Source organism: Dasypus novemcinctus, chromosome 6 (genome assembly GCF_030445035.2).
Source record: "Dasypus novemcinctus isolate mDasNov1 chromosome 6, mDasNov1.1.hap2, whole genome shotgun sequence".
Taxonomy (NCBI): Eukaryota; Metazoa; Chordata; class Mammalia; order Cingulata; family Dasypodidae; genus Dasypus; species Dasypus novemcinctus.
The window spans coordinates 26,864,018-26,878,272 of NC_080678.1; positions in this window are offsets into that span (position 1 = coordinate 26,864,018).

Sequence of the window (14,255 nt, forward strand, 5' to 3'; positions counted from 1 at the left end):
ACTACAGGAGACTCACACAATCGTAGGTTGGAATAGCTGGGCTTGGAAGATCCACTTCCAAGACAGCTTCTTCACTCACTTGACTGGAGCCTGAGCTGGAATGGTGAAAGAAAAGCTCACCAGAAACTATCTACTAGAAAACCTACTTGTGGCCTTTCTAGCATGACAGTCTGAGGGTAGTTGGAGTTCTGCCAGGGGGGTTCAAGGCTCCAAAAAGAAGTGTTCCTAGCAGCCTAAAACCTTTTATGACTCAATCTTGGAAGTCACATAACTTCCCTTCTCATGTGCTTTATAGTCAAAGCAGTCACCTGTATGCCCAGGAGTGAGAAGAAGGGATAGAACCCATCTCTCTATGAAAGAAGGGTTGAAGAATTTACAGTTGTGTTTTTAAATTGCCATCAGCATTTATTGCCAAATGTGTAGTCATCAATAAAGGGAAGAAATTATAATGAAGAGGCTCCCGAACAGTTTATTATAACTGAAAGTTCATTATCATCCATCTGAAGATATATATGACCAAATCGAAAGAATCCAAAGGGCTGAAATAAATCCTTTTTTAACTGTTTTTTTTTTAAGATTTATTTTATTTATTTATCACCTCCCTCATTGTTTGAGGTTGCTGTCTGCTCTGCATCCATTTGCTGTGTGCTCTGTGTGTCTGCTCATCTTCTCTTTAGGAGGCACCGGGAACTAAACCCAGAACCTCCCATGTGGAAGAGAGGCGCTCAATCACCTGAACCACCTCAGCTCCCTGGCTTGTTGTGTCACTCATTGTCTTTCTTCTTTGTGTCTCTTTTGTTGCATCAGCTTGCCAAGCCTGCCTGCAGCACCTTCTCCAGGAGGCACCGGGAACCAAACCTGGGAACTCCCATCTGGTAGATAGAAGCCAAATCACTTGAGCCACATCTGCTTCCCTGAAATAAGTCTTAATCCTACAGAGGTAGAACTCAAAAAGTAAACTCTTAAGATGAAAAATAACAAATGGAAGATGGATTGTTCAAAAAATATTTAAGACAACCTGTTGTCAAAAGGTGTGCTACCCAAAAAGAGAAAGAGGAGTGTAGAGGAGGGAAGGGAAGCAGAGGAAAAGAAAGGAGGGAGGGAGAGAAGGAAATAGTCATGCAAATATACATATGCCATGAGAGAAAAACTGAAAAAACTGTCTGGCTTTTTGTGGTTTTAGGCAATGGAGATTTCATCCTATAATCCTAGAGAAACAAATAAATAAATATTTGCCAACACTTAAATGATTAACTGAAATCTCAGAAGAATCTTCTTAGAGGAAGGGTGACTGAGAGAGGTTGGGGCATCTCCTTGGGAAAAGCAGTGTGATGCCGCACTGGACTGAAAGTTGGGGGAACACGGGTCCTAATCCTCCCCGCGACCTGATATAGATGAGGACAAGAGGCCCCAGAAAGAGGAAGTGATTAGCCTAAGGTGACCCCAGGAATCACTGTTTATCCATCTAACAGCCCATGGAACATATTCATGGAGGCATTACACTCCTAAAATCAAATAATGAAGGTCACATAAGGTTCCAGACCATGTAAGATTAGGTTAATGCATGGTATTTTCTCAATTTTTAAGTTTCTTTCCCATAATTTTTTCTTAAACCATCAGTACTTTGCACTGTTTTTCTGCACTCTCAGATATCTGATTTATTAAGTTCAGTATATCATAAAATATTATTTCATGGAGTTCCAAAGAGTATTATGAATTCCATGTGTTTCACTGCTAGAACAATCCCTGGATGACTGAGCTCAGCATTGACAATGTATGTCTGAGAGTGAGAAGCACCTTCATTCTTTTATTATTCCAGAAGTATGGTCTGGCACAACACCTCACAAACTGGGACTGGCAAGGGAAAAATAGATGGAAAAGATGCCCTATGTAAAGGCAGGGTTTGGCCTGGGTGATCTCTCAGGAGCATTGTAAACACTCTGTTTTGGATTAAGGTATCTACATGTTACTTATAAGTGTCAGTATCCACTATCCAATTTCCCAAAATCATAATGGAATTATTGCTAATTTCACACTCTGAATAAAAATGCTAACAAGTTTCCTACCAGCAAACAGACAGGATGCTGGGAGACAGTTCTCATGGTTCACCACTCTCACATTTCTTGACATCTTTGTGAGCAGGAGCAATAACTGCCTTTGTCCTGGGTCATCTTTTCAAGAATGTTGAAAGCAAACAGCCTTGGAAGACGGACAGTGTCTTCCTCCAGAACATCTGGAAGTGTCTTCGTACCATTCAGTAAAATAAATATTTGAAATCCCTAAGTATAGGTTTCTTCTCCTATAACGAGCTCCACTGCATGTGCAATTATCTGACCTTCATCACACTGTATTGTGGGAAGTCGGGTTTGGAGAACCATTGCAAATGCTGATATTCTGGCTACTGTTATTGTTGTAAATAATAAACTGTCCTTTGTCTCTGACCCCGGAGTCTTATATCTTCTGCCAACCTCCATGAAACTATGACAGGCTAACTTCTTAGCTTGCAAATAGGGTGAAATCTCAGATCCTTCCTACTTCTTGACACAGAATTCCCAGCTATCAGAATTTGCTGCCAAGGAAAAGTGTTTGGCTGAACATTCAGGGCAAAAGTGTTCACTTTCTAGTAAGGATTCTCTCCATTTCTATGACCCTTAGCCATGCAGAGGTAATGAGTGATTCCTCCAGCTTAAGAAAGCTATGTGGTATATGCAAAGGAATCTTTACTGCAGCATTTTCATAAATGCAAAAAATTAGAAACAGCTGAAATTCCCAATAATAGGGTATTAGTAGAACCATGTGCAGTCATACAATGAAGACTACACATTTGTATCCACAGACGTGTGTCTGTTTACATGGTACAACATTCACAATGCATTGTGTGAGTCAAAATCAGGTTACAAAACAGAAGTGATTTTAGTATCAAGAAGCATATATTTACAGAGAAAAAACTGCAGAATGATATATACTAAAATATGATGGATATTCTGAGTGGGAAAATTGTAGAGAATTTTCTTCTCCCTCTTGGCTTACCCATGTTTTCTCATTTTTCTGCCCTTAATGTGTATTTCTTGTTGTTCACAGAAGGAGAAAAATAACCTGATCAATAGTTTTCTTCCCTCAATCCCTTTTTCAAAAGATTTAAAAGCCCCAGCAAGAATGGCAGCAGGGCAGGCATGAGTGAGGTAATAGGGAGGCCAGAATGGGGGTGAAGTAAGACCCCAGGCCTTGAGGCTGGGGTCAGCAGTCTGGTCAGGAACACAAAGCTCTCCAGACACAGTCTGCTGGGTGTTCTCTGTTTTCCGAGTGTGCTGTGCCCTAAGCAACATGGACTGCCTTCAGAAAAAAGACCCACAGGCTGTCTTGCTCTGGCTTTGTTGGCAGAACCCTCAAGATTGCAGGGATTTTAATGTGCTTGAGAAGCAGATCTAGATATTTATCAAACAACGGCCCCACTCCCCACCCTCCTTATCTACAGCTAAGACAGTTGTACTATCATATTCCCACATCAAAGCCAGCTCTCTGGTAGCTGGCTTCATCCGCACGTTAAGATCATTGTCAATGTGTTGCTTTCTGACCCTAAACATAAAAGTCATGTATACTCCTGCCAAATGTCTCCAACTTGCCTCCCACTGACTCAATTCAGTCCCAAATGATGGTGACAAAGGTCTGGCACGCCTAGGGCATCAGCGTGTTGGTTGTTGGTGGCAATGTGGCTCCTGACACAGAAATAAGGCTACACTAAATGTGGGATCCTCACCCTTGGGTTTGAATTCTGACTGTGTTATTTGCCAGCTGTTTGTCCTTGGGTAAAATGAATAAACTACTCAACATCCTCCTCTGTTAAATGAGGATTATAACACTCTCTACATCACAAGTAAATGGAGTACAAAAGAACTCAATGACCCAAAGACCAAGAAAACCCTAAACGCACCCTGTGGGGCAGGGATGGAGTATGTTTTAAGCCTTTCTTGAGGCCCAAACACTTTCATTCTGAAGGACCCACCCCAACTTGGCATCAAACATTAAATCATAGCTGCATCCCGCAATCAATACAAATGAAAAAATGAATATAAATAAGTTATCTGCCATAAAGATCTTTTGGAGGATTTTTATCATTTTTCCTTTGAAATCTGGTTACAAATAACATTTAAAATTGACTCTGGTTCCTCAACAATTAGCATGTATATTCAGGAATTCTTGTGAAGTAAAAAAAATCTAGCCTACAAATCGCTTTGAAATGTCATGAAATTTTCATGAATACTAAATCTAATAATGAATAGAGTAGGCATGTTATGCTTAGGAGATAACTAACTTCTCTTCCTATCTTGGAGCCAACACCGTTTTTTTTTTTTTTCAGGTCTCAAACCTTCCATCAGCCTAGATAAAATACTAGATGCCCCCTAGAGTGTCCCCAGAGGTATGGTAAAGAAGTGGCCCACCAAAGCTGTGGATCAAATGCATTCTCAGACCTCACCCGCCACTTAGTGAACCAGAAGCTCTGGCTGTACAGCCCAGGAAGCCACATTTTTAACAAGCTCCCCCGTGGATTATCTGCATGCCAATGCTTATTGGGAATCAGTGATCCGGGGCTCGTGTACAGGACAGGAGGAATGGCCCAAGGAAGTCTTTAGGTTACTGACCTCATCCTCCCTATCAAGCCCGGAGCAGTGCTCAGCCACACAGCAGCCTGCAAGTTGAGGGGGCAACAAGTATCAGAATATGTGCCACAATGAAAACTGAATATAGTTTATATATTTTATAAACCAGCACAAGGGATCTATTTACTGCATTTAGCCCCCAGTTGTTGAGTCTAATTCCTTTTTTAACTGGGAATTAATAATTTATAAATCCTTCGTGTTAAATCCAAAATCATAAGCCTGTCTGTTGAAGCAGTGCTGACGTCCATGCTTTGAGGACATACTCATAAATCCTTAAGCATTTTTCTAACTAGTCAAAAAAAATTTATGAACTGGCTTTTGAGAACACTGAGTTGGAGAGTGGTAATAATGGGATCTAAGGAGCACATTCAACTTGCTACAGCGCAGATTCCTGGGCCTCGCCTCAGAGTAACAAACCAAAATATTAGCAGCTGGGGCCCATGAAACTGCATTTTTAATAAGGGCCCCAGGTGCCTCTTCTGCACACTATGTTTGAAAACCACTGCCTCCAGCCATCTGACAGCTTCTCCTTCTGGGCCAGGGACTTGAGCCGCCCCCAGAGGCTGGTTTCCGCTCTGAGTTAGCTCTGTCTTTTGGGTAGAGCTGTGGCCTCCACCAAGAAGTCAAACGTATTTCCAGGGTTGCAAGCAAAACTGCCAAACAGCCATCTTTGCTTCCTTCCCAGAAAACTCTGAAGTTATAGACCCTGCGAGATAATCCCCCAGAGACAGGAAAAAAGCCCATGTCCTTGGAGGAATTCCACCCAGTTCCAAGGAGACATTTCCCAGGTCTTCCCAAAGAAAAAGAGCATGTTGGCAACTGCCTGGTGTATTTAGATGCATCTGGAAGGAGGCGAGGTGGGGAGTAGGGGAGGGGAAGCACTGCCCCTCAGGTCTCTCATTTCTGAGGAATTTGTTTGGCATTGGCAGCCTAGAGTTTGGTCCCCAATTGAGTCAACTTCACCTCATTTGTCTGGGTCACCTTGCAACAAGCGAAGCAATTTTCACCTCATTGGTCAAGATAGTGACTCCTGAACTGTGGCTAGCCAGGAAACTACCTGAGGGCTTAACACCTCCCAAGAGGCAGCTTAATGGACCCAGAGAAGTTGAGCTATTTTCAAAGAGTCATTGCCACACATACAGGTTTTACACCATGGAATCAAAAGCAATTGATTCTTGTGGAAAGAGTACTTTACTGCACTTTCTGGAAGACATTCTTGGAGCCACTTAGAATTACCTTCACTCTCACGGGCTGCATCGTTTGATACTGGGATGTAAGCATAGGGCCAGGGGAAGGGTTAGAGAGTAAGAGGAGGGAATAGAGCAATGAGAAGGATCTCTATAAGTCATTTGCTGGGGCTGGGTACTGATTAAAAGAAAATGGCATTTCCTTCAAGAAGCCCCTCCTACAGCAGAAGGAAATCAAAGCACCCTGTAGAATGGGCTGTCTCTCTGCAAATTCATTTGCAAATACAGAAAACTGACCGCTTGACCGACCGTGAAACTAGGAAGGCCACAAGTGAGACTTACACAGTCCAGACATGCCCCCTCCCCCACCGCACCCCCGAAAGACCAGAGTGGCAGCCGCAGGTGTCGACAGAGGCCAGGCAGGAATCGTCTTCATTTCCACCCAGAAAAATTCTCACTCCTACTTTTCTTGAGTCAAGCACCCCCTCTCCTAACTATATTTTAGTTTCTCACTTCTGATAGGGATGTGGATACAGAGAACTATGTCTCTATTGTATAAGAGGATGGACAGTGTATAGTAGTAAAGAGCAATGGGCCTAGCTCCAGCGCTGAGGAAAGTGGAGCCTGGGGCAACAGGAGAGTCTATGGCCCCCATGACAAAGGTGAGCAGCTCCTCCTGAGCCCCAGAGGACTGTTGTCATGCAGCAATGTAGCCTGGGTGCTGCCAGATCTTTCCATTCTGCAAAAGAATCTAAATATCCAGATTTGCATGTGATCTCTCCCAATTTTTAATTATGGACTTTATTTTATTTTTAAACACTGTAAATAAAATAAACCTGTTGGCTGCAACCTCTGCCCTAAATTCCAGGGGCTGCAAGAATCCCCCTGTGCTCCCCAGACCTCAGGGACTGCGGGAACAGGAGGCTGCCACTGTCCAGCTCTCAGGCGAGCTATAATTACACAGAACAATGCCCAAAGTGTCTGTCCTTCCTTCTTCCTTCTCCTGGTGAAATCCTACCCAGTCTTTAAGACCCATCTCAAATGTCACCTCCTCTGCGACGTTTGCCCAGTGTCCCCAGTTGAATCTCATGAACCCCGCCCTCCTTCCTGTGTGTCCCACAGCAGTCCAGATAGCTCTACCAACTCCAGGGCAAGGTGATGGAAACTATATCAGGTTGGAAACTCCACGAAGATTTGGGATTGGACGTTGGGATAGGGACCACTTTTACTGAACATTGTCATGGGCTCCATGTTTTACAGCCATTGTCTTTTGGCATACAGCTTTCCCCATTTTACAGAGAGGAACAGGCATGACTCTCCACCTTATACAGAGAGAAGAGTGAGACTCAGAGAGGTTAAGTAGCCTATCCAAAGTGACACATGTGGAATGAGATCCAGTTGAATTTGAATCCAGGCCTGGTTTGTCCAGAGCTTGTGTTTTGTCTCCACCCCAGGGTCTAGCAGAGTGCCATGAGTATTTGTGGTTCAGGAAGCTAAAAAAAAAAATTCCTGTTTGATAAGCCTTGTTTAGAAAACAAATGTAAATTTCTGCAGAGTTTGAGTATGTGCACACCTTACAGTGGAACACTAAATGAACTAACAAACATATGGACATGAAACAAACTCCACCATATTTTGTTAATTAGAAAGGGGAAGGTAGAGAGGGGAGGGTGGCGTGTCAACCCTCTGGGTAAGGATCTCTGGGTTTCAGCGTACATTCTCCCAGAAGCAGACCCTGAGCCAAGGATTTGGATGCAAGCAGTCTATTCGGAAGGAAATTCCAGGAAACCCTAATACAGGAAAGGGGCAGTGAGGCAGAGGGGAATAAAGCAAACGAAGGGGCAGTAGCGGGCAGGTTTCCCCTGTGGGCAGCCGAGACCCGGTCACTCTGGGGACCCCTGGGAGCCCACATGAACACATCTCAGAGGCTGGGAGAAAGCTGTGAGCTTATCTTGAGGGAGAAGGGGGAAGGCAAGAGAGAGGAGTGAGAAGAGAGTAGGAGGAGAAGGAAGAGAGCAGGAAGAAGGGGGAGATGGAAGGAGGGGCAGGCAGCGGAGGCAGAAGAGCCTCCCAGCTTCCACAACCCTAGAAACGATTCCAAACAAAATGCTAGCATTAGAAAATCCAAGCTCCAAGCTGGGTTACTTCTGAAAGAGAAACACATCCTCCTCCCCCAGCAGACACAAACGCGTGCACATCTCATTTAAGAAAGCTCATGAATTTGTTCAGGGACTGTCTGAGATAATGTGCTTAACAAACTGTCGCTCACCTTCTCTCCCTGCCAGGCTTAATCTCTCCCCTGTCACATATTTGACTTTATGAGGTTAATCAGTCATTCCTTCCTAGAAACCTTTGCAGGCTGCCCATTTCCTTCCTTCCTTCACAATCTCTCAGTTCATACGTGAAAGGGTGAACCCCAAAACCGTGAGGCTGCCATGGTCCTAGGCGAATCCCAGACTAATGGGGTCATGGGCAGGAACGAGATTAGAAAGCAAAAAATAGCTAGAGGATAAAGGAATGGAGGGGGATTTTGTACCCCCATAAGGTAAGCTCCTTGAGAGCTGGGTCTTGTTTCACTCCCACATATGCTGGTCCCTAGAATAATGCCCACTTCGTGGAGGCCCTCACTCAGGATTGTGTGAATAATCTTCATCAGTGCATGCCCCTACTCCAAATAAACTTCAAGTCCAAGTCAAAAGAGTAAGCATGCTCTGTGAGACCCCTGGCCCCCAACACCCTTCCCCAGTCCAATCAGATCCCGCCTCTTCCTATACAATCTGGAGCAGCCACTGAGTCACATACGTGTGCCCACACCTACCCTGGACCCTCTCTCTTACCCCCACCCCCATATTCACACGGCCCACCCACAAACCGGGCATCCAGTGCGAGCTGAGCAAAGCAAGGTTTTGAAAATGTCTGGACTGGTGCATTCCCAAAGTGGATTCAGATAGCTGCCCATCCTCTCTGCCATTTTACACATCCAAAAGTGCACACTCAAACTGGTGAGCTAAGCCAGCCTTGTACCAACATAAACCATGAGCTGGATGCTCAGACTGAGGCAAGGTAAGGTAGGAAACCAAGAGAGTATGTCACCTCTGGAAATTCACAGATTCCTAAAGGCTCAACATCTGGAGAAAACTCTTTAAAAAAAAAGATCAGTTTGGTCAAAAAAGTATTTAAGGGTTTTAGGTGACACTTGCAATCAGCTGTCATTCATGACATCCAAAGCCCTGAGAGCTCTGCCTAAGATTTCAGAGACTGTATGTGGGGAAGGGGCTTGCTGGGTTCCCCAGGCAAGACAGTGCCAAAATCGGGCCCAAAGGCGCTGACCAAGGAGGGAGCCAAACCGGCTAGCAGGCTGTACCCTGCTGCTTCAGCAAGCGGGCTCACACAGGGCCAAACGCGTCAGGAAAGGAGAAGCACCACAACATTTTCCCTTTAGACAGTTTACTGCCCACGCTCTGGGCTGCCAGCTTCAGAGACCAGGACCACATCCCCTCAGGGCCCCACACTCTGTCTGGCACTCAGTAGATGCTCAGTAAGTGTGGGTGAATCTGAAACTAGTGGAGGGACTCCCAGGTACCAGATACTGAGTGACGAGCTTTATGAGTGCTCCCATGTCCCTTTCACAGATGAGAAACTGAGATTGAACAGAACGGAGGGATGGCAGTACTGGGACTCAAATCCAAATCTGAGTATGAACAGAGACAATGCTTCTTACCAAACCTCACTGCCATTTTTAAATGTTCTGATTCTATGGGGCATTGTCTCCTACAAGGCACCCCTAGCTCCAGCAGCATCTCAGGCATTACATAGTCTGGAATATTAAATAATTGACGGTTTTGGTAGCTCATCAAAAGGTGAGGGTGGGGGAGCAGATGTGGCTTGGCAGTTGAGCGCCTGCCTCCCATATGGGAGGTCCTGCATTTGCTTCCGGTGACTCCTAAAAAAAACAAATGAGCAAAAAATAAGAAAAACAGTGAGCAAACAACAAGCAAAAAACAATGAACAAATAGACAAGGGAGGGGGCCAATCCAGGGGAGCCAATGTGTCTCAGTAGTTGAGCACTGCAAACAAGGTGCCAGTTTCAATCCCTGGTCCCAGTACATTTAAAAAAAAAAAAAAAAAAGTCGAGAGCACCTGGACCAAAGAAATGACAGAGGGAGTTTGGCTGACTCTCATTTGGAAGAGAGATGGTCAGTTCCCCCAGCAGTGCCCAAGATGGGGGGAGGTTTCATGCACACTTGCCCTTTGAACGAGGACCTAAGAGCAATGTCCGACTCCCAGCCACATGAATGTGGCTCTGGAGAGAAACACAATAAAGCAATTTGCCTCTGTAACTAATTCCTCTTGTCCCCAGAGCTGAAGGAGCAATACTTTAGCAGCCAGTGGTTTGGATAATTGGAAATAAGGGCGACTCTCTGTGCAAGCTAAGGAAGGCTGAGGAAGGGCTGGTTTTTATCAACCTCAGAACTATTTCTTATAATCAGTGTCTATGTGCAAAAAATAAAATAAATAAGTACAGAAAGAGAAATAAGCAAGTCCTCCTCATTCACTAACACAGGCAAAGCTTTTTTTAAAATACTAACTTAAATGCTAATGAGTAATAGTGAAACTTGACTTCTTGGCTTTAAAAGGAATCTTAGAGATAGGTTATCAAATGAACATTTCTGCAAAATGAGCAAAAATTTTCCAGAATAAATATTCATTCCAATATAGACAGAGAGAAGACAAGGACAGGACATACTTTAAGGGTTTTTGTCTTCTGATTGCTAAGCAAGACTCAGGGTGCTGTTTGCTTTCCACCACTATCCCTCATGGAAAAACTGGCAGACCTGGAGTCCCAGAAGATCGTGTGAACACACACTCATACGCACACACTTGTCAAACTCTGTCTCCCCCATTTACAGTCCCATAATTTGTCTAGTATCAACCAACTCACACCCCAGAGTAAGCCAACTTCCGACCTACAGTCTAGAAAGTATCACAGAGCCCCATAATACGAATCTGTATGTATACCAAAGGCAATCTCTTAATCCTCATCTCACCCACTTATTTCTGACTTCTGTTGCCAGAGATTTTTTTAAGAGCAAGAGTTGTGCGCAAAATTGTAGATTGCAGTCTTCCTTTGGGTGAAAAATGAAGGAAAACGCAGGGTAGGGAACTTATTTCCTAATAAGTTCCTAATAAGTTTACAAATAATACAATTCATTCATAACTTAGCTGCTATATAGAATAAATAAAGAAAGATCTAGAATATTCCAGGGAGTTAGTTTGAGGCTTTTATGGACCGCAGAGAACATCATGTCCTGAGAGCTAATCCATTTCTGTGGGTATAAATCTGCTATAGGTGAGACCTTCCTTTTTTCCTTTTTTTCATTTATTTTTTGTTTTGTTTTTTTAAAATAAAGTTTTATTGAAGTATATCATTCATACATGAACATACATAAACAATAAGTGCATGGTTGTGAACTTAAAAAACAAACATGTATATCATCATACAAGGATCCCACACATCACCCTACCACCAACGCCTTGCATTGTTGTGAAACACTTGTTACAAACTATGAAAGAGCATCATCAAAATACTACTAATGGCAACCAATATATTACATTCAATGAGTAACAGTCTGTATTAGTATTATATATTTGTTATAGTTCATGAAAGAATGTTCTCATGTTTGATCTGTTAACCATAGTCTATCATTCACTACTGTATTCACTGTGTTATACAGGCCCATGCTTTGTACAATCCATTCATAGTGTACATGCACTGGCTCTCATTTTCATCACAGAGTTGTGTAGTCACCACCTCAGTCAATTGTAGAACATTTTCACTATTCCAAAAGGAAAAGTCCCCTACCCCCTTATACCACCCCATTTTTGCTCCTCAGAATTGTCATTGCTGCAAAAAATATTGCAATACTGCATTAACTCTATTATTGTCCATAATCTACATTAGTTGTAATTTCCTGTGTATCACCATAGTCTAAACACTTTGTAAAAGGATTAACCACAATCTTCATCCACCACTGAAATCACCGAGACCTTCCTTTTGATTAGAACACTTCAGTAGGGTGTGACCCAGAGTAGGTCTTAACCCTATTACTGGCGTCCTTTATAAATGGGATGAGTAAGGAGAGAGGAAGCCACAAAAACAGAGAGAAATCCACGGAAGCTGAGAGAGGAAGCTACAGAAACCAGGAAACTGAAGGTGATAAGACCCGGAGGAGAAGGGAGACGCCGCCATGAGCCTCCCCACGTGGCAGTGGAGTCCAGGATCATCAGCAGCCAGTTTTTGGAGAGAAAGTGTTGCTTGATGTCTTGATTTGGACATTTTCCTCAGTCTTGGAACTGTAAGCTTATAAATAATAAATCCCTAAATCCCCATTGCAAAAGCCTACCCATTTCTGGTATATTGCTTTCGGCAGCTTTTAGCAAACTGAAACATCCAGTATCCAAAATCTTTCTGGGGAGAACATTGCATTTTCTCTGAAGAAATTGCCTGTGAAATTGTGGAGGGTGGAAGGTAGAAACAGAAAGCCCAGGATGCAACAAGGATTATGAAATTGCTTTGTATAATAAAGGAGCAAAAAATTCGAACTTTCTGTGGGGAATCCTGGGGTGGGAAAAAGATTATGACTGAAAGGAGCTGCTATTGCTAGGCAGAAAAGATGCAGGGAGGAGGGGAGGAGCCCTTCGGTTAGAGTAGCCTTGGAGTGGGGTTGAGGCAGGAAAATATCTCATGGGGATTTTCAACACTGCAGGCCACATGCGCTTAATAAAGTATCAATTTTACAACATGGTTCCCTGCTCAGAAAACTTTAGTGGCTTCCTGTTTTTTCCAGGATACACATCTAAAAGCCCAGCCTGCTATCTAAGGCCTTCCCACTCCAGACTGGCTCCAACTGCACCCAGCTTCTGAGCAAGTACACCAAAAGAGGAGGACACTGCAGAAGTTGGACTGGCAGCATCAGGTCATGGGGGTCCAGCCTAGCAAAGATCCCCCTCGCTGGTGCAACCCCTCCATAACTTACCGTCCTCCCACGAAAGATGAGAGAGTAATGCCAGCTGGGCTCTCAAGGCCCTTTCTTTCATTCCATGACTTCTCAAGGACCTCCCACTCCCACCAACCTCTGCTCTTAACCCTCTCTCCTTCCTTGTCACTAAATTCACACCTGTCTTGGATCCGAATGACTTTTTCCTGCTTGCCCTTACTCTTTAAAACCAACCCATCCTTTGGGTCCCAGCGGTAGTTGAAGCAGTTCAGAATTACCCAAATGCCACAAGACCCAGGAATCGTGCCTTCTGTGAATTGTTGTGGCTCACAGCTCCAGTATGGTCAGTTCTCTTACTCTCTATACTGGTTTGAATCATTGCTCAGCTCTCACATGGGAATGTCAAAAACCCTCTGAAGCCTGAAACTATCTTATTTTCTTATCACTACTATTTTGATGTCACCAACAAACTCTTGTACATTTTTGGGTACCAAATAAATACTGAATAAACAAATGAGCAAATTTACCTCTCTCTACCAGGCATTTTGGCTCAGATCTACAGGCTCTCTTGAACTTAGAAAAGTTTTCCCAAACTCCACCTGCTGGAGAAAAACTTTGTTGCTTTTTCTCTGAGCCTGCTTATCCCAAATCTGGGACAGCAGGGTATAGCAGCCTAGTGAGTGTATCTATATCTGCATATGCAAAGTGAAGGAGCAGAAGTTCATTTGCAAATTCTCACTAAAGGTAAATATTTGACCCCTAGATAGGTGTAATCTGAAGCCTATTGTGAAGGTCACAGTAATCAGGGATCGGGGAGACGATTCTCTCTTCCAGCTTCTCGTTTTGGGAAGCCATGTTCTGCCCATGTGGCTCCTTGGGAACAGAGCCCTGGTCTTCCGCCTCATTCGCCACAGTGTCCCTGGTCCAGGTGGGCACTTGAGATGTGTGGGGTGAAGGAATGAATAAACTAGTGAGCAAATGCATGCCCAGGAGGATGCCCACAGTCTTATAGCTTGCAGCCTGAAGCTGCCTTCGGACACTGGCTCCCAAGGAGCCGCTCTTAAAGAGCAACACATGGGAAGAGAGGAATTGGGCACTGGAGTAGATTCAGATCCTGGCCTTCCATTTGCTCACTAGCAAGATGCTGCTAATGATTCCTACCTCACGGGAGCAGAAAGATGCTGGGCAGTGCCTCAAACACAGCCAGTGTTGGCTCTTAGTCCTAGCTCTGGGGTGACAACAAAGGCTCAGAGCTCCCAGCATTCAAACACATTTAAAAAGGTGCCAGGTGCCCTGCCGAATCAAGTAGGGTGTCTGGAGTTGAGACACAGTGTCTTGCAGACCTGGAAGGGCCTGCCCCAACATGCGTCCCCTCTCCACCTGGAGGGACATAAGGGCACCCTACCCCAGAG